This window comes from Colius striatus, chromosome W (genome assembly GCF_028858725.1).
Source record: "Colius striatus isolate bColStr4 chromosome W, bColStr4.1.hap1, whole genome shotgun sequence".
Taxonomy (NCBI): domain Eukaryota; kingdom Metazoa; phylum Chordata; class Aves; order Coliiformes; family Coliidae; genus Colius; species Colius striatus.
Window position 1 is genome coordinate 23464270 of NC_084789.1, and position 20473 is coordinate 23484742.

Consider the following 20473-nt stretch of genomic DNA (forward strand, 5'->3'; position numbering starts at 1 on the left):
GGCCCAACTTGGAGTCTTTGGCAGAGATCACCCGGGGAGACTAAAGGCCAACCCCTCGAGTTCTGGAGTTGGGGATACAGAAAGTCCAAGGCCCGATACACTCCAACCAAGGAGATACTGGCAGCATATGAAGGAGTTCAAGCTGCATCAGAAGTGATTGGCACAGAAACACGACTCATCCTAGCACCTCGACTGCCAGTGCTGGGCTGGATGTTCAAGAGTAGGGCATTCCCTATGCATCATGCAACTGATGCTAAATGGAGTAAGTGGATCGCACTGATCACACAACGAGCTCGCATATGGAAGCCTAGCTGCCCTGGGATTCTGGAGGTGATCACAAACTTGACAGAGTGTGAAGATGGTGAAATATCACCAGAGAAGGTGACACATGTTGACGAGGCCCCATCGTATGATGAACTGCCAGAAGATGAGAAGCGGTATGCCCTGTTTACCAATGGGTCCTGCTGCCTTGTGGGAAGGCATTGGAGATGGAAAGCAGCTGTATGGAGTCCCCTATGCAAAATTTCAGAAGCTGTAGAAGGAAAGGGTGAATCCAGTCAGTTTACAGAGGTAAAAGCCATCCAGTTGGCTTTAGACATTGCTGAACGGGAAAAATGGCCAAGGATCTACCTCTACACTGATTTGTGGATGGTGGCAAATGCTCTGTGGGGATGACTACAGCAATGGAGACAGAACAACTGGCAAAAACGGGGCAAACCCGTCTGGGCTGCTCCACTATGGCAGGACATTGCTCCTCGAGTGGAGAAACTAGTTGTGAAGGTGCGCCATGTAGATGCTCACGTACCCAAAAAGTGGGCCACGGAGGAACATCTGCATAACCAGCAAGTTGACAAGGCTGCTAAGATTTCTCAGATAGATCTGGATTGGCAACATAAGGGGGAGTTATTTTTAGCTCGATGGGCCCATGATACCTCAGGTCATCTGTTCTGGTTTGGCAAGGAGCAGCTTTTGGCTTAGTAACAGGGGGAGCGGGTTGCAGTGAAGACCCGGTAAAGAGTTTGCGGACCCTCCCCCAGCTCCTGGGTTCAGACCCACCTCCGGCCCGGCTGGGCCAATCTGGCGCCTCTGCGATCACTATTTAAGGGACAGGAATTGGAATGCGAGGCAGGAGGTGGAAGAGTGATACAAGATGGAGGCGACCACGCGGACCCTTCAGCCAGAGAAGGAGGAAGGAAGGAGAAGCAGTAGACCGGAGACCCTTCTGCAAGCCGTGGCGAGAATGCAAACTGTGCCCCTGCAATCTATGGAGACCCCTGGCAGGACTGAGAGTTACCAGCAGCTCCATGTGAGTGAGCCCGGACGGGCGAGGGACTGTGTAGGGAGATGGCCATGGCCCAGGCCGTGTTGGAGAGCCTGCACGTGGCAGAGCAGCCCCCCACGAGAGGCAGAGAGGAGCTGCAGCCTTTGTAATGGGTGCGAGTCAGAGCAGCCCGTGCAGGGCTGCCATGCGTGTGAGTTACCCCATGGACTTGCAGGGAGGACTGGTGTGGAGTTCACCCGTCCTGAGGAGGGACAAACGGCAGAAGCTATGGGGAGCAGACTGACTGAGACCTCCACTGCCTGCCCCCCCGAACCGTTCAGGGGGGGGGCAAGGTAAAAACCCCGGGATCAGGGCTCTGAGCCCTGGAAGAGGGGAGGGATGGCAAGAAGGTGTTCTTAAAAAGGCTGGTTGGACTCTTCATTGATGTATTACTCTGTATTGTTTCGTTTTGATTATGTTTTGGGTGTTTTGGGGGTATGTTTTAGTTGATGTTGCATTAAATTATTTTCTGTTTTCTTCCCCAAACCGAGTGGCCTGGTCTGTTTTGTCCTGAACCTTAAGCGGCAATTAAGCCCTCCCTGCCCTTGAGCAATTCTCAGCCTCTTCGGTACTTGAGGCTAATCGTGGTCTTTGTTCCCTGATGGGCCTAAACCAGGACATCATCAAAATAGAGATGCTAGCTATAAATGGGCTCGTGATCGAGGGGTGGACTTAACCTTGGACACTATTGCACAGTTTATCCATGAGTGTGAGACGTGCTACAATTAAACAAGCAAAACAGTTGAAGCACATATGGTATGGAGGACGATGGCAGAAATATAAATACGGAGAGGCCTGGCAGATTGATTACATCACACTGCCACAGACTCGCCAAGGCAAACGTCATGTGCTCACAATGATGGAGACAACCACAGGATGGTTGGAAACATATCCTGTGGCTCATGTCACTACCTGAAACACTATTCAGGGCCTTGAAAGGAAAGTCCTCTGGCGACATGGCACCCCAGAAAGAATTGAGTCAGACAATGAGACACACTTCAGAAATAACCTCATAGATGCCTGGGCCAAAAAGCATGGCATTGAATGGGTTTATCATATTCCCTATCATGCACCAGCCTCAGGAAATGTTGAGCGACACAATGGGTTATTGAAAACGAAACTGAAAGCAATGGGAGGTAGAACTTTCAAGCACTGGGCTTGAAAAAGCCCAATACACACTTGGAAAAGGCCACCTGGTTAGTCAACTCCAGAGGATCTTTCAGTCGAGCTGGCCCTGCCCAATCAGAACCCTTACATATTGTAGAAGGGGACAAAGTCCCTGTGGTACGTATAAAAGACATGTTAGGGAAGGCATTCTGGGTGTGTCCTGCCTCAGGTAAAGGCAAACCCATCCGTGGGATTATTTTTTCTGAGGGACCTGGGTGTACTTGGTGGGTGATGTGCAAGGATGGGGAGACTCAATGTGTGCCTCAAGGGAATTTGATTCTGGGTGAGAAAAACCCGTGAATTAAATTGTATAATGAGAGCTGTTGAATGTCATTATTCCCATAGTTGCACTATGTTATGCATGTGTAGATGATTATGATATGTAAACCTAGACATGACATGTAGATGGTATAGAATAAGGGGTGGAATGTCCTGGTTTGAGCAAGGATAGAGTTAATTCCCCTGAGGAACCAGGAAAGGGTACAGCCTGAACAGCTGACCCAGGTTGGCTATTCAATACCGTCCTAACATCATTCCCAGTATATAGGTAGGGGCTGGCCGGAAGATGCTCTCTCTGGGGTCGCAGTTTCTCCGTCGCCGGTCCAGAGCGGTCGCTTATGTCAGGTTCCGGGTGGTGAGCAACTGCATCACTCACCAGTTTTCTTTGTAATATACCCTTGTCTTTGTTATAGTTGCTCCTCTTCAATTTTCCCTAGTAAATTGTTCTTATTTCAACTTACGTGGGCTCTTTGACTTTTTTTTTCCTTCTCCGATCCCCTCCGCATTCCACTGGGAGGGGGAGGAGTCACGTTTTTTTTTTCCCTTTGCTCCGGCTGGAAAAAACCATGACAGTATCCTATGGTTGCAGTGGCGGGGTTTGGTACAGACACCCAGAGAGTTATTAAATATACGGAGTTGGATGATGGTGGAGAAGAAGCTATTACAGGCTGGCTTAGCGGGGACTAAGGGAATAGTTCAGTATTTTAAAGCATGGGGAGATGTTAAGAGAACTCTGACTAAAGTAGAAGAGAAGATAAAGTTTTGGCTATCGGCGTGGAAGGCTCTCCGGGGAGTGGGGTGGAGAGTGCAGACGGAGGACAGAGATGTAGTGATCAGGAGACTGAAACGTGGAGTGTAGAGGTAGAGAATGTGGGAGCACTGTGTGGGGACGCGGAATGTCATGGACTTGATAGCAAAGAGGAGGATGAGGAGTGTGTCCCTGGAGTGGAGCCCCTGCGAGAGAGCTGCTTCCCAGTTGAGTTCAACCTGCTGGGCTACCCCTGGGATGAGCTGCAGAGGATGTGGGTGGGGATTGCCGAGCGGGCAGAGTCAGGCCGGGGTATAGTGCAAGAGGATCAGGAGAGACTGCGGAAACGCGACCCCATGTTAGACTGGGCACCATTGGGCACACAAGGGGAAAACAAAAAGAAAACGCAGGAGAGAGTAATATCGACTGCGCCACCGGGACAATGCCGCCGGCGCCAGGAATGAGAAAGGAAAAAAGTCAGCCGTGTCATTGGCCACTGTAGTGGGTCTGGGATATTCGTGATTTTCCACAGCAGCTCTTGCAGTGCTGTGCTTACTGTTGATATCAATATTATGACTACTGCTCGCACAGCATCAGGGCTGTCCTTCCAACATTCCTTCCCCCACCTTCACCAATAGCTGTGGATGAGCACAATCTTGGGAGGGACCACGGCCAGAACAGTTGACCAAGGCTGACCAAGGAGATATTCCATACCATAAGACATCAACTCAGTAATATAAACTGGGGGAGAGGAGCAGGAAGGTGAGGCAAGATTCATTTCTGGCCTTCCAAAAGCAACCACTACACGTACCAAAGCCCTGCTTCTCAGGAGGTGGCCGGACATTGCTACAGATGGGAAGTAGAGAGAAACAGCTTTATCTGCTTTTGCTTCACTTCCTGCACACGCGGCTTTGCAGTTTCTTTATTAAACTGCTTTTATCTCAACCCACGAGACTCCCATCTTATTTTCTCCCCTTCCCTGGCTTGCTGAGGAGGTGGGGGATAGAGCGGTGTGCTGGGCACCTGGCATCCAGCCAGGGTCAAACTGCCACAGCTTTTTGGCGCCCAACATGAGGTGAGATAATAGCAGTTTTACACTAACTGCATTGTAATTACAGTAAGCCAATGAGTGCAAAGGTCCTGTGTTGGTCACGTAGCTTTGCTGTAATGCAGCTTATCTTACACTTTGTAATGTTTGGGAACATGATGCTACTAACACTGATTCTGTGCTGCGCTCTAGCCTTGGTAGCTTTGCTAAGTTGGCTGTATGATTTTGTGAAAAGGATGAAAGGGCCTGGGAATATGATGGACGAAATAAAAGACTGTGAGTCTCATTCTGTTACTGATGGATTTACTGTGCTGTGGGAGCTATCTTGTGGAGGTCGTGGGGCAAAGCACCTCCTTCCACTCAGCTCGGACTGATGTAGATAATTTTGTTATACAGACTTCCCAGGTCCTTAGTCACCCTTATATGAGAGTTTTAATATTACTAATTAATATGGTTGGTATATTACATATTTTGTGGAATCTGGACTCATCTGGGTATCAGAAAGAAAAAATTTGGGATGGAAACATGTTAAGATACCACCTGAAGCGGCCAGTCCTTGGGTGGCAGGGTGTGTGGATGAATTTGAGCAAATTCCTAGGATGGTTATCACCTCCTGTAACCTGTGATTTTACAGTTGAACAGAAAAAAACCCCTGCTTTACTGGCACGCCACGTGATAGAAGGGTGTCTTGCCTACCCCAATGAGGCCCATGAAGTTCAGGCACTATACTGGGGCCTAGCCCCTGCCTATCGAGCCGCGGTCTAGTCCTCTCAGAGAACTATGGTTGAAGTGGAAGCTCAAATTGTATCTGAGACCACCATGGTTGAGTCAGGGAATCAAACAACAACCACAGTGGTTGCCCCAGTAGTGAAAAAGAAACAGTCCATATCATCGATTAGTAAGGGTGGAAGAGGAGGAAGAGGAAAGGTTAGAAGAAGAAGCTGGTCCTTCAGTAAGGAGATCAGAAGAAGGAGTGAAAGAAATTGAAATGAAAATGGAAACTACTGGGTCCCTCACCTCATCAGAACTTTGAGATATGCAAAAAGATTACAGTCGCCAGCCAGGTGAGCGGATTGGTTCCTGGCTGCTCCAATGCTGGGATAACGGGGCTGACAGTCAGCAATTCGAAGGTAGAGAAGCCCAACAGCTGGGATCTCTTGCAAGGGACTGGGGAATTGATAGAGGCATTGGAAAAAAGAACTCAATTTGTAGTCTCTGGAAACGGCTCCTCTCAAGTGTAAGGGCAAGATACCCATTCAAGGAAGATCTGTTAAATGCCCGAGGAAAGTGGACTAGAGCTGATGAAGGGATCCAATATCTAAGGGAATTAGCTTTGTTGGAAGTCATCTATGGTGATCTAGATAATGCCGAGGCCTCCACAGATCCAGATGATGTCCAGTGTACACGAGCCATGTTGAGAAAAGTGATTCAGAGTGCCCCAGCTACATATTCTAATATCCTGGCAATGGTGTATCACCCAGACATAGATATACCAACAGTGGAGAGTATATCTTCTTGGTTACAGAACTATGAAGAGAGCCTCTGCACCTCCTCACAAGTGTGGGATGATGGCCTGACTGTCAGAACTGCCTCAAGAATTCGGTCATCCACTGCCCCGACCAGGGGAAAAGGAAGTCCTAGACGCAGGAGTACACCACGAAATGAACTCTGGCTCTTTTTGTGTGACCAAGGACAGGATATGAGGAAATGGGATGGTGAACCCACTTTTAAGCTGGAAGTGCGTGTACGTGAACTAAGGGGGAAGACAACTGTTAGAAAAGGACCACCCAAGAGGGCTGTAGGCATAGTAGCTGCCAGAACAAAAGAGGACAATCAACAATCTCCAAGACATAGAAGAACTGCAACCACTTCCTTCGATGCCAATGAGGAGACTTCAGGTCTAAAATTGAAAGGATCAGATAGCAAATACTCTGATGAACAACAGAAATGGAAGGTCCCTGCCTCCAGCCAGGAGGAAGAAAGGGATGACCGAATCTACTGGACTGTGTGGGGTCGATGGCCTGGCACATCAAACCCACAAAGGTATAAAACCTTAGTAGACACAGGGGCACAGTGTACATTGATGCCATCAAGGTATAGAGACACAGATTCTGTCTGGATCTCTGGAGTGACAGGGGGATGTCAAGAATTATCTGTATTAGAGGCTGAAGTGAGCTTAACAGGGGACAAATGGGAAAAACACCCCACTGTGACTGGTCCAGAGGCCCCTTGTATTCTTGGCATAGATTACCTCAGGAGAGGGTACTTCAAAGACCCCAAGGGGTATCGATGGGCTTTTGGTATAGCCACTGTACATACAGAGAAAATCAAACAACTCTCTATTTTACCTGGCCTCTCAGAAGACCCTTTTGTTGTGGGATTTCTGCAAGTTCAAGAGCAACAGGTACCAATTGCTACCAGGACGATGCACTGGAGGCAATATCGCAGGAACCGAGATTCCCGGGCTCTCATCTGTGAGTTGATTCATCAACTGGAGGCTCAAAGAGTAATTAGCAAAACTCATTCCCCATTTAATAGTCCCATATGGCCTGTGAAAAAATTTGATGGAGGGTGGAGGTTAACAGTAGACTATCGTGGCCTAAATGAAGTGACACCACCACTGAGTGCTGCTGTACCAGACATGTTAGAGCTCCAGTATGAACTGGAGTCAAAAGCAGTATATAGCATGCCAAGTGGTATGCTACGATTGACATCACTAATGCATTTTTCTCAATTCCCTTGGCAGCAGAATGCAGGCCACAATTTGCCTTCACATGGAGAGGTGTCCAATATACCTGGAATCGATTGCCCCAGGGGTGGAAACATAGTCCTACTATTTGTCATGGTCTAATCCAAACTGTGCTAAAAATGGGTGATGACCCCGAACATTTAAAGCACATTGATGACATAATTGTATGGGACAACAAGGCAGCAGAAGTGTTTGAGAAAGGGAAAAGAATAATTCAGATTGTCCTAAAAGCTGCTTTTACTATAAAAAGAAGCAAAGTAAAGGGACCTGCACAAGAGATACAGTTTTTGGGCATAAAATGGCAAGATGGGTGTCAGCATGTGCCTATGGATGTTGTGAACAAAATAGCAAATATGTCTCAATCAACTAATAAGAAAGAAACACAAGCTTTCCTGGGCCTTGTGGGATTCTGAAGGATGCATATCCCAGGTTATAGTCAGCTTGTGAGCCCTCTCTTTAGAGTAACCAGAAAGAAGAACTGTTTTGAGTGGGGCCTTGAGCAACAACAAGCTTTTCAACAAATTAAACAGGAAATAGCTCGTGCAGTCGTCCTTGGGCCCATCCATACAGGACCAGATGTGCAGAATATCCTCTACACTGCCGCTGGAGAGCATGGTCTCACCTGGAGCCTCTGGCAGAAAACATCTGGAGAAACCCGAGGTCGACCATTAGGGTTTTGGAGCCGATGATATCGAGTATCAAAAGCCCACTACACCCCAACTGAAAAAGAAATACTAGCAGCATATGAGGGACTTCGAGCTGCTTCAGAAGTCATTGGCACAGAAGCTCATCTCCTCTTGGCACCACGTCTGCCTGTGTTACACTGGATGTTCAAAGGGAAAACCCCTTCTATACATCATGCAACCAGTGCTACATGGAGTAAGCGGATGGCGCTGATTACACAACGATCTCGGCTGGGAAAATCTAATCACCCAGGAATCCTGGAAGAGATCGTGGAGTGGCCAGAAGGCAGAGATTTTGGAGCATTGCCTGAGTAAGTAGTTCATGCCCAAGAGGCACCACCATATAATGAACTGTCAGAAGATGAGAGGCATTATGCTTTGTTTACTGATGGATCCTGTCACGTGGTAGGAAATCATCGTAAGTGGAAAGCTGCTATGTGGAGTCCCACACGACGAGTTGTTGAGGCCACTGAAGGAGAAGGTGAGTCAAGTCAGTTTGCTGAAGTGAAAGCCATCCAACTAGCTCTAAAGATTGCAGAAGGAGAAAAGTGGCCAGTACTCTATACTGACTCCTGGATGGTGGCTTATGCCCTATGGGGATGGCTACAGCAATGGAAGAAGACCAACTGGCAGCCCAAGGGTAAATCCATCTGGGCTGCTGCATTATGGCAAGACATTGCCGCTCGGTTGGAAAACATGACTGAAAGTTCGTAATGGAGATGCTCATGTGCCAAAAAGCTGTGCTCCTGAAGAACAATGGAACAACCAACAGGTAGACAAAGTTGCCAAAATTGAAGTAGCTCAGGTAGACCTAGACTGGGAGCGTAAAGGTGAGCTATTTATAGCTCGATAGGCCCATGAAACATCAGGACATCTGGGAAGAGATGCAACATATAGATGGACTCGCTGATCTAGAGGTGGACTTGACCATGGAAGCCATTACACAGGTCACCCACGAATGTGAAACGTGCTGCAATCAAGCGAGCCACAGGAATCAAGTCTCCCTGGAACAGAGGCTGATGGCTGGTTTTTCAATATGGTGAGGCCTGGCAAATTGACTATGTTGGACCGCTACCATGAACACATCAAGGCAAGCGTTATATACTCACTGCGGTGGAAGCAGCTACCAGTTGGTTGGAAACATACCCTGTAAACCATGCCACTGCCCGAAATACTGTCTTGGGTCTTGAAAGGCAAGTTTTGTGACGACATGGCAATCCAGAAAGAATTGAATCAGACACTGGGACTCATTTTCGAAATAATCTCATAAACTCCTGGGCAAAGAAACATGGCATTGAGTGGATATTCCACATCCCCTATCACCCACAAGCCTCTGGAAAGATTGCGAGATATAACAGATTACTAAAGACCATGTTGAGAGCACTGGGCAATGGGGCATGGAAGCAGTGGGATAAAAATTTAGCAGAAGCCACTTGGCTGGTTAACAGCAGAGGTTCAACTAATGGTCCTGGTCCTGCCAAAACAAAATCACTACATACTGTGGGAGGAGATAAGGTCCCTGTAGTGCACCCAGGGAAATGGCTGGGGAAGGCAGTATGGGTTGCACCTCCCATGGGAAAGGGCAAACACATTCATGGGATTGTCTTTGCTCAAGGGCCTGGGTGTACTTCGTGGGTGATGAGAAAGGATGGGGAAACTCGATGTATGTCTCAAGGAGACTTAATCTTGGGGGAAAAATAACCTGTGATGCGAGTTATCTGTTGTAGACGATGAGGTATGAACTTCGCAAGAAAACCAGACAAGTGGACAAACCAAGACAGTGCTGGTGCCCAACACTGAACATACTGTTTCCCCTGCCTGGATATCCATCTTGATGGATGAGACATAAGTTATGGCCTGATCCAGTGAACATCTACAGAGGATGAAAGACATAAGAATGTTGTTTGTTTGTTTGATGCAAGATGCAAGAGGGAATACAAGAATGATGTTTGTCTGTTGAAGAGTGGGGGTACTGGTTAATGAGAGTATATAAGAATATATATGGGTTGTTGAGATGGATTTTCCGAGCATGACATAAATGGTATGGAATAAGGGTTGGAGACTGTAGTGGGTCTGGGATGGTAGTGATTTTCCACAGCAGCTTTTGCAGTTCCGTGCTTATTGTTGATATCAATATTATGACTAGTGCTCGCACAACATCAGGGCTGTCCCTCCAGCATTCCTTCCCCCACCTTCACCAATAGCTGTGGGTGAGCACAATCTTGGGAGGGACTATGGCCAAAACAGTTGATCCAGGCTGACCAAGGAGATATTCCATATCATATGACGTCAGCTCAATAATATAAACTGAGGAGCAGGAAGGGGAGGCAAGATTGATTTCTGGCCTTCCAAAAGTAACCGCTACGCGTATCGAAGCCTTGCTTCTTGGGACGTGGCCGGACATTGCTGCTGATGAGAAGTAGAGAGTAACAGCTTTATCTGCTTTTGCTTTGCTTCCCGCGCGCGCGGCTTTGCTGCTTCTTTATTAAACTGCTTTTATCTCAACCCACGAGACTCTCATCTTATTTTCTCCCCTTCCCTGGCTTGCTGAGGAGGTGGGGGATAGAGTGGTGTGGTGGGCACCTAGCATCCAGCCAGGGTCAAACTACCACAGCCACTGAAGTTGCCTGGAGGAGTGGCAGAAATGAGAGCTGGAGGACGGGTGGTGGTGCAGATACGGGGGGTGGCACGGATACGTGGGACCAAAAAAAAAGGTGAAGTTTATACAAAGCGGTTTATATTTGAGACTTGATTAGTGATGTAAGTAGTATTAGATATGCAACCTTGCAAAATAGAGCTGCTATAGATTTTTACTATTAGCAGAAGTGTAATAATTTTGTCAGCTGTGCTTTTTTTTTTCATTGTGTAAAAAGAAGCTTACCAGGCATGAGTTGCTCAGAAAGAAAAAGGGGGAGTTGTGGAGGAATTTCCATCTCAAAGAGGCCACGGCCTGGTAACAGTGAACAACCCATGCTTTGAGAACTAATGTGCGGATTGTCCTTGAGGTGCTCCTGACTGTGAGAAAAGAAAGAATGCCTATATGATAACAAGCTCCATCAAGGAGGAGACTGATGCAGTATGTGAAACCACAAGGCTTATCGCAGAAAGGTGCAGCTGGGTTTTGGAAAAAGGACCAATTAGAAGTAGTGTAAACATGATAGCTTTGCTGTTGATTATAAAAGTCTGACGCTTGTTAGTAAAACTGTAGTTATCAAAAAAAAAAATCCCAAATCTAACTGTTTTGCTGTGAGAGTGATGGAGCAGTGGAGCAGGATGCCTGGAGAGGGATTGTGAAGCCTGTTCCCTTGGAGGTCATCGGGACCTGCCTGGATATGTTCCTGTGTGGCCTGGTCTGGGTGAACCTGCTTCTACCGAGCAGGAGTTGGACTGGGTGATCTCTGGGGGTCCCTTCCAATCCCTAACATTCTAACATTCTATGATTCTATGATTCTATGATTCACTGACTGATGGGAGCAGATATGAATGGACTCGTCTAGGAACAAAGGTTGTGAAGGAGCTGCATGGGACCGTAAAGACATATGCTTTACAGATACCTCATCAAAGACCAATACAGTACACTGGTGTGGAAACAGGGAGACAGATGGGAGCTACCCCCATGCGCCGAGCCACAGCACGCCACGTGATTGGGCACTGGCTATAATGTATAGTCGTGTCCTAGGATGTCCTGTACAAATCAAAACTGACAATGGGACTTGTCACACCTCCCATGTGACATAAGAATTCTGTCGAACCTGGCAGATCAAATTGGTACATGGTATCCCTCACAATAGCCAGGGAAAGGTGATCATTGCACTCGCTCGCGCTACTCTACAAGTACAGCTCAACTGTCTTAGGGAGGGGGAGAGCATGGGACATAGAATTACCCCTGATAGGCAACACGATATCACCAACAGTGAAATTATGGCACATCTACACTGGGGAGTGGGAATCATGGTGGAAGCTCAGATGCTTGGGCTGAGGGTATGCTTGTGTAGAAAAGGAGGGAACTCAGCAGTGTGTCCCAGCAAAATGAATACGACCAGAGATATGAGTCCAACGGTCTACTGAGTCTCTTTTGCAGGATGATGTGTTCTTCGGAGTGCTCGTTGTGACACAGATCCAGCTGGGGTCACTCAACTATTGGCGAGATTGGGCAGTGAAGTGGAACATGGCCAGCACCTGTTCATATCTTCCTGCAATTGGCTCAGCTAGCACGTGTGCTGGGCAGACACGTTACGTATCAACCTGTGCCACGGGACACTGGAGTCATTCAGTATAGGGACGGGGAGATGTAGTAGGCATCCAGAAGATCTTGGGTTATAACGTGAGAGGTGGAGGGTACAGAAGTGGTGGGCACGGGGTGGAGTGGGAGGAAATGTTGGTGTTAGCAGATAAAGGCACATGGTGTAAACAAGGAGTTTGAATAAAGTATCATCCATGATGGGTGTGTGGTGATCCTTGTTCCCTAAGCGGGGGTGGGCTTAGTGATCCGTGCAGGAGACCTGGTGGTGTTGCTGGTAGTGGCAACAATAGTAAGTGGGAATGATTAATTTTCCTTGTGGGCCCATTCTTCCTCATTATATGTTCTGGCCTTCCAAAAGTAACTGCTACGCGTACCGAAGCCTTGCTTCTTGGGAGGTGGCCGGACATTGCTGCTGATGGGAAGTAGAGAGTAGCAGCTTCATTTGCTTTTACTTCGCTTCTCACGCACATGGCTTTGCTGTGTCTTTATTAAACTGCTTTTATCTCAACGCACGAGACTCCCATCTTATTTTTTCTCCCTTTCCCTGTCTTGCTGAGGAGGTGGGTCAAACTACCACACCATTGCAGATGTTTTTGCTCTGTGCTTGTCATCGCATATAAAGGCTTAACCATCAGTCCATAATTATAGAGATCCACAGTCTTTCCCAAAAATGTTCACAATTCCTTTACCATTTGTGGCCTGGGTGTTTGACATATAGCTTCTGTCCTAGTTTTTCCCAATGTTCTTTGTCCTGCACTAATTTCATGGCCCAAATATGTCACTTTCTGTTGGATTGTCTGAGCCTTTTTCTTGGATACTTGATATCCCTGGAGCTCCAAAAAATTTAAAAGACTTACCATCCAGGTTAGACAGGCATCCTTAGTTTTGGTAGCAATTAATACGTCGTCTACATATTACAGGAGTTTTTCTTCTTCAGGTAGAGCTTCCCATGATTCGAGATCTTTGGCTAACTGGTTGCCGAAATATGGTGGGGCTATTTAGAATCCTTGAGGCAGCACCATCCAAGTAAGTTGAGTTTTACGTCCACTTTTAGGACTTTCCCATTTGAATGAAAATACTTTCTGGCTGGCTTAATGGAGAGAGAGGCAAAAGAAGCCATCCTTTAAATCTAGAACAGTAAACCAAGTTAAGTTGGGTGTTAGCACAGTTAACAAGGTATAAGGATTTTCTACCATGGGGTAGAGGTCCTCAGTTATTCTATTGGCAGCCCTCAAATCTTGGTGGACCTGCTTCTTCAGGGGGTTGGACCAGATAATCTCTAAAGGTCCCTTCCAACCCCTACTATTCTATGATTCGATGATTCAAATCTTGGACCATCTGATAAGACCCATCTGGTTTTTGGACTGGTAATATGGGAGTGTTAAATCTAGACTCACACTCCCTTAACAGTTCTAATTGCAAGAATTTTTCTATTATTGATTGGATCCCCTCCCTGTCCTCCCTCGTGAAGGGATACTGTTTAATTCTTACTGACTCTTGTCCTTCTTTAAGTTTTACCTCCACTGGTGGACAGTTTTTGCCCTTCCAGGTACATCCACAGCTCATACTCTCGGATATACTTGGTTCATCATGTCCTTGACTAATGTTTCCTTCTATATCAATATTGGTTAATAACAGGCTCATTATTTGTATATAATTTTGATCATTCATCTCCAAGCTAATGTGACATTTTCAAATTTAATTGTAGCTTCCAACTGTTCCAGCAAATCTCTTCTCAAGAGGGATTTTGGGCCGTTAGGCATATACAAGAACCTGTGAATTCCTATTTGCTTTCCCAATTTGTACTTTAAGGGTTCAAAAAATATTACTTTTCACATTGACCAGTGGCTCCTGTCACCATAACATAAACATTACTTAATGGTACTAGTTCTTTATTTAGGACCGAAAATCCCCCTGTCTATTATAAATTCCATTTGGTTTTTTATTTTTCCCTAGCTTTAGTGTAACCAGTGGATCCGCTGGGATAGGTTCCCCAGGTCCCTGCCAGCCTTTCCAATGTACCAATATACATCCTAATGGACTCTTCTTAATGGTCACACTCTGAGCACTTCCCATTATTTTAACCATTTACCGGGTTCTTTGGGTAATCTTTTCCCTACATCCTTTTCTGCACTTCCGAATTTCCTTCTCTAATTCTTTCTCTGAGATGCTCCACAAAATTGGTAACCCTAATTCCCAACCATAGAATAGAGTTTTTATTTCTGCCTTGCTCTCCTCACACTGGAGGCACCAATATAGACCAATATACATGTTCAGAGTAATCACCACTCCTCACTCCACTACCACAACTGCACATATATTGGCAAGAAACACATCCCAGCTCCACCCATGCAACATGCCTCAAATGGGGCACTCCAAACAGGGAATCTCTCTCTCCAACTGGACTCCGTCATCAGGAGGACTCCTCCCCCACTGAATGTCTCAGGAGGGCAGATAATGGGTGCCTCAATCATTCCACTCCTGATGGCCTCCTAGCCTGTCCCTCCTCAGGGCAAGTGGGCTCCATGACATTCCATCCTTCATGTCTATGATTAACTTATTCAAGAAAACATCAAGGAAATCTGAACCATCTTCACAAACCATCTCACAATAACTTAGGTCAAACAGAAGCAAACACTTCCCCATGAAAATAAATACACATACACATACACATAAACAACATACACATAATGCATAAATACAATACACATATTCAACATCAACAGCAGAAGGGCAACTCCTATAGAATCCACTCCTAGACACAATGTAACCCCACCCAGTCATCTTGTTTTGTCCATTACCACTCCCAATTAACTATCCTTATCTCAAATTCCAATCTCCAGTACCTCCAGCCCCACATTGGGTGCCAAATGTCCTGGTTTAGGCACATCAAGGGCCAAAAGACAGTGATTAGAATAAAGTACCAAGACTTGAGAATTGCCAAAGGGCAGGGAGGGCTTAATTGCTGCTTATGGTCCAGGGAAGGCTACTTGGCTTGGGGAAGAAAACAGAAAAAAATTTAATCCATCACTAGCTAAAAATAAAACCGAAACCCCAAAACATAACAAACACAAAACAAAAATGCAAAACATAAACCTAAAACAAATGCAAAACAACACAGAGTGGTACAATGATGAAGAGCACAACCAGATCTTCGAGACCACCTTCTCCTTCCTTCTTCCTTCTTCCTGGGCTTAAAGTCCTGATCCCAGTGTCTTCCCCCTTCACCACATATGCCACACGCAAGCGCTAGGCAGACTTTTTCCCAGCACCTGCACCGACTCGACCCTTCCGTCCGGGGTGGAACTTCCTCTCTCCCCAAGGAGAATATTAAGTTCTCCTTAATTCCCTAATGCTGGGAAGTTGAAACCACCAGCAAATTTCTTGCTCCTTGTTCTTGTTCTCTACCTTGATCGAGTAAAAAATGCTACTAAAATATATTTCTTGACCCCTTTGGTTCACATAAAACATATGTAGACAAGTTAACAAACACTACAATTACATCACACGCTTCATCCATCTCCGGCCAGTCTCCTCGTGGAGATACAGAACCGATGCCATGAAGAAGCCAATCAGGACTCAATAGCCAACATGACTATTAAGCAGATATTATTTATTGCAGCGTTGGGGAACATGGGGGATTTCTCCACCAAACGTGCCCACCTCAGCCTTTTGATTTTCAGCTTATATTTACAGCAAACATGAATATTCGTCACATTCCCAGGAAAGGGCCCACCCATAGTCCTGTCTTGGTCCACCTGAGTTATTGCCTCTGTCAGGTTTCTTTTGGTGTCCTCTTGCTTCCATCAGTGGCCATTAAGGATCGCTGTTGGATTAAGATCCAAACTTTCCTTGCAGTGTATCTTTTAGTCCTGGGTCCTTGGACAGGATGAAAATGGCCTAAAAGCTCTGCCATCCCAGATAACAGTTTTGTTTAAGGCTAGGCAGGCCTTGTAATTATCAGTGGTGTACAATGTCCAAATGTTCAAGTGTAGAACTAACATAATAGCTTCGTCATAATAATTTTGTTTATGCACATACCAGTCTTGAAACTATCAATGCTAAGCCATAATAATTTTGTTACAAGAAATAGTTGTGTCTTTCTAACAGCTCTGTTTGTGGGCTTACAAGACTAACAGTTTCATAAAACTATATGTGTGATTTTCTAACTAATATTGTAAGTTTCAATAAGCAAGCTTCCATAATCTAAACTTATCTACCTATGAATCAGTTCCCTCCTTCCCTTAATCCTTGCAAATTCCTTGCATAATAATTCAAATTATACCCTTTTGCACAAGCATTTTGTTAAGGCTTCTAACTTGTACTAAGTTGCGAATCATGTGTCATACTCATGTATATAATGACTATCAAGACTAAGCATAATATATTCAGTATAAGTACCACTATTACAGGGTGGAGTAGTCGATTAAAAATTACACTAGCAGTTGGAGACCACCCAAATAGAGCTTCCCACCAGTGATAAGTCCCTTCTTCTTGTACTCTTTTTATTACTTGATGTGTGTTTTGGGTGTCATGGTGAATTGTAATTAAGAGCTTAGAAATATCTCCCTTTACTTTTTCTACAAGGTTATGCAGATCAGAGTGTTCTAATGACTTTCTGACCAACATGATGTTCATTCCAATTGGAGTTGGTGGCAAAGTATCATATAACATGTAACTGCCATGTATAGTTTGGTACACAGTTCTTGGTATAGAGTAGTTAAAGTCACATCCTAAAATGTATGTAAAGTTATAAATGCATAGATCTGAGTGATCGTGAAGTGGTACTTTCAGGTCATCTATTAACAGATTATCAAAAGGGGTTCTTAAACATATACAACCCTTTCCGATGTTTTCTAGAACAGTCCTTCAATCATTATCAGAGCATATTTCAAAATGGCAAACACTTTGCTCAGTGTCTAAACAAATGTCTTGAGCTCACAAAGTATTACTTTGACATATATATCCCTGTGTTCCCTTTGTGGTACAACCATCAACATCAATAATTTGCCATACAGGGGTGTATGTGTTTTTATAAGCCCATTGCTGGTGCTCTACTGGGTATAATATCAAGTTTTCTTTTAGAATTCCTAGAGTCACAATAGGATAAATGGTATAGACTGTTGCATCACGTATAGTTAATACGAAAGCAACAATTTGGTTAGTATCCTGGTTATACGTAAAATTAACAAGGTGCCACCGTGATTGGAATTTTCTTTCAAAAGTAGTGGCATGATCCCAGATGACTTTCCTAAGCTCTATGGGTAAGAGTCCATTTTCTCCTTCTCGAATTATTGTAGCCACTGTGGATTGTATCCACAGCTGAGCCTGAATAAAGCTCAGTGCCAGGGACACATTATCTTGGACAGCTCCTATAGCATTGGCTATTAGTTGGTGATCACCCGAATATGTTTTTTCAAATCCCTTAAAGAGGGTTGGAAGCATCCATTGATTATTTCCTAAGCTCCACAAGGAAGAATTTAGGGGTTGTTCCAATTTTTGCAATTCATTAATAGTTGTGCTTAGTTTATTAGCAAGGATCTCGGAGTCTATTGTATTTAAAACTCCTAATCCAGTTCCCAACATGCCAGTTACATCTCACTTAGAGCGGGACAATTTTCTAGAATGCAACCAAGAGTACCATTCAGTATTGGAGATACTGAGAAAAGGTGAACATTTTGAGTTAATAATAGTGATATTAATTTGCACAGACATGTCCACCTTCTTTAGTGACCAAGAGGGATTAAGGAGTATTTGCTGTTGCCCAGTCAGCTTAACTGCATAGGGTCCAATCTTAGTAACTTTTTTTGGTGTCAGTCTTAAAGGCATTTGTGAGGTAGATCCAAGGGTAGTTGTAACAGTAGTTGTGGAAGGCGGCGTGGTTAAGGATATAGTGTCAATTTTGAATTTAAATGACAGTCCCATTTTCCCTTGGGCCCAGAGTCACGCTATATATACTGGTTTTATGAAAGTAAAATTGTGCCAGCAGTCCATTTCTTCTTTACTACAATTTTTTCTTGTTTTTTCCCAGTTTTTATTTTGATTAAAGAGATTCATTTACCTGCTGGTGAGTAGTTCCATTGGTAACCCTGCAGCCCACCTTCATCTCTTGTCCCACCTTCCCTAGCAGCCACTGCAGTCTGTATGTGTTGTCCCAATGCCATTCATGCTCTAAATATATTTCTGTCCCATGCATAACCACTCTTAACAAATTTAAGCTTGTGTTGGATTTAAAGCCCATACTTCTTGTTTATTTCACGTGTGCTCGAGACCAGGGCCAATTGATCCCAGTCCTCCAGGTCCAAGAACCTGGTATCAACAAAATGATTGACAGCATCCATCTGTAGTTTCAGCTCTAAAGGTCCTTGAAGTTCAGAAGTCCACTGTCCTTCTGGGGTCCTTTTCACTTGGGAGTAATGAATCCAGGGAGGTCGCTCCCATATCTTAATAGCTGTAAAGGTTGTCAGCAGCACTTGATATGGTTCATCCCATTTCTCCCGAAGAGGATCATCTGAAAAATTTTTAACATAAATTCAATCTCCTGGGTTAAAAGGACGTATAGGATGATCCAAGCCCCTGATTCTAGTTCCCAGTACATTATTATTAATTAGTTTCAATTGCTTTCCTAGAGAGATTATATAATTATGAAGGTAAGAATCTCCCAGTTGACTCAGATCCTCCCCCTTATACTCAGTGTGGTATGGCCTCCCATACAGTATTTCAAAAGGACTGAGATTTTCTTTAGCTCTTGGTTTTACACATATCCTGAGCAAAGCTATTGACAATGCTTGATATCAATGCAGATTTGCCTCTTGGCATATGTGGTAGTTTGAGTCTGGCTGGATGTCAGGTGCCCACCACACCGCTTTATCCCCCACCTCCTCAGCAAGCCCTTCCCTGAAAAAAATAAGATGGGAGTCTCGTGGGTTGAGATAAAAGCAGTTTAATAAAGAAGCAGCAAAGCTGTGTGCACGGGAAGCAAAGCAAAAGCAGATAAAGCTGTTACTCTCTACTTCCCATCAGCAGCGATGTCTGGCCACCTCCTGAGAAGCAGGGCTTCAGTACGCGTAGCGGTTGCTTTTGGAAGGCCAGAAATGAATCTCGCCTCCCCTTCCTGCTCCTCTCCCCCAGTTTATATTACTGAGCTGACGTCATATGGTATGGAATATCTTTTTATAAAAAACTATTTGGTATATATTGTCATGCCCTGGAAATCTTCCATCAGGATAGATGGATGTTCTATACAATTGATGGCTTTATGCACTTATAGTAGATACTAACCTTACACTAAAGTTATACTAAAGTCTGGCTCTCTACTATCTGTATCAAGCTCTGTTAGTAGCATTCAGAGGGGAGCTTTTATATACTTCTGGAATAAAATAGTGAAATGTAGCATCCATTTTATACTATGGAACTTGCAACTATTATTATCCAGACCTTAACTATCTCTGAAAGAAAATAGATTATCAGGTTGGAAATACGCATCAAAGTTCAATTCAGATTCTAAAAGTGGATAAAGGTTTTGATCTTATTTGATTTTTGTTTCTATTTTTTACTTCAATGCTTTTTTTTCTTACTATCATTTTCTTCCAGTCCTGTAATGGTCTGAGTACATTTGCAAAGAGGTGCTTACATTTAATGTTATATGTTAAATATTTGAGTTTCTTTTTGGATAGAAGCCTTAAAAATTACAGCATTGCTAAAGCACTTGTGATTAGCACCAGATATATTAGTGTGTTTATATAACTAAAACCAGGTTTTGACGGGAATCTGGAGAAGACTACTGAGTGCCGTACATGCGCACCTTTCAGATATGCCATGGAGTGATAAGCCATAGTACTGTCTTTATCCTAGATGCATATTCTTGAGAAGAAAAACACATAATTAAACGTATTAATTATTTTGTCTTTTATATTGACTGTGAATATACATTACAAAATATCTAAGCATCCTCATATATGTTGTATCTCTATATGAAAGCATAGTATATTTGCTAATCTCATTTGGGCAGAACTGACACCCAGTTTTAGTAATGTAACTAATTTGTATAGAACCAAAAATGTACTGCAGGTGAAGAAATGGCATGATAGAGACCACATTACATGACCCATTCTGTTTCTTCATTCTTTTTAAGTTTTACTGGGACTTAATAATGCTTGTAATGATGATTGGAAACCTTGTCATTATACCAGTTGCAATCACATTCTTCAAAGAACAAACATCACCACCATGGAT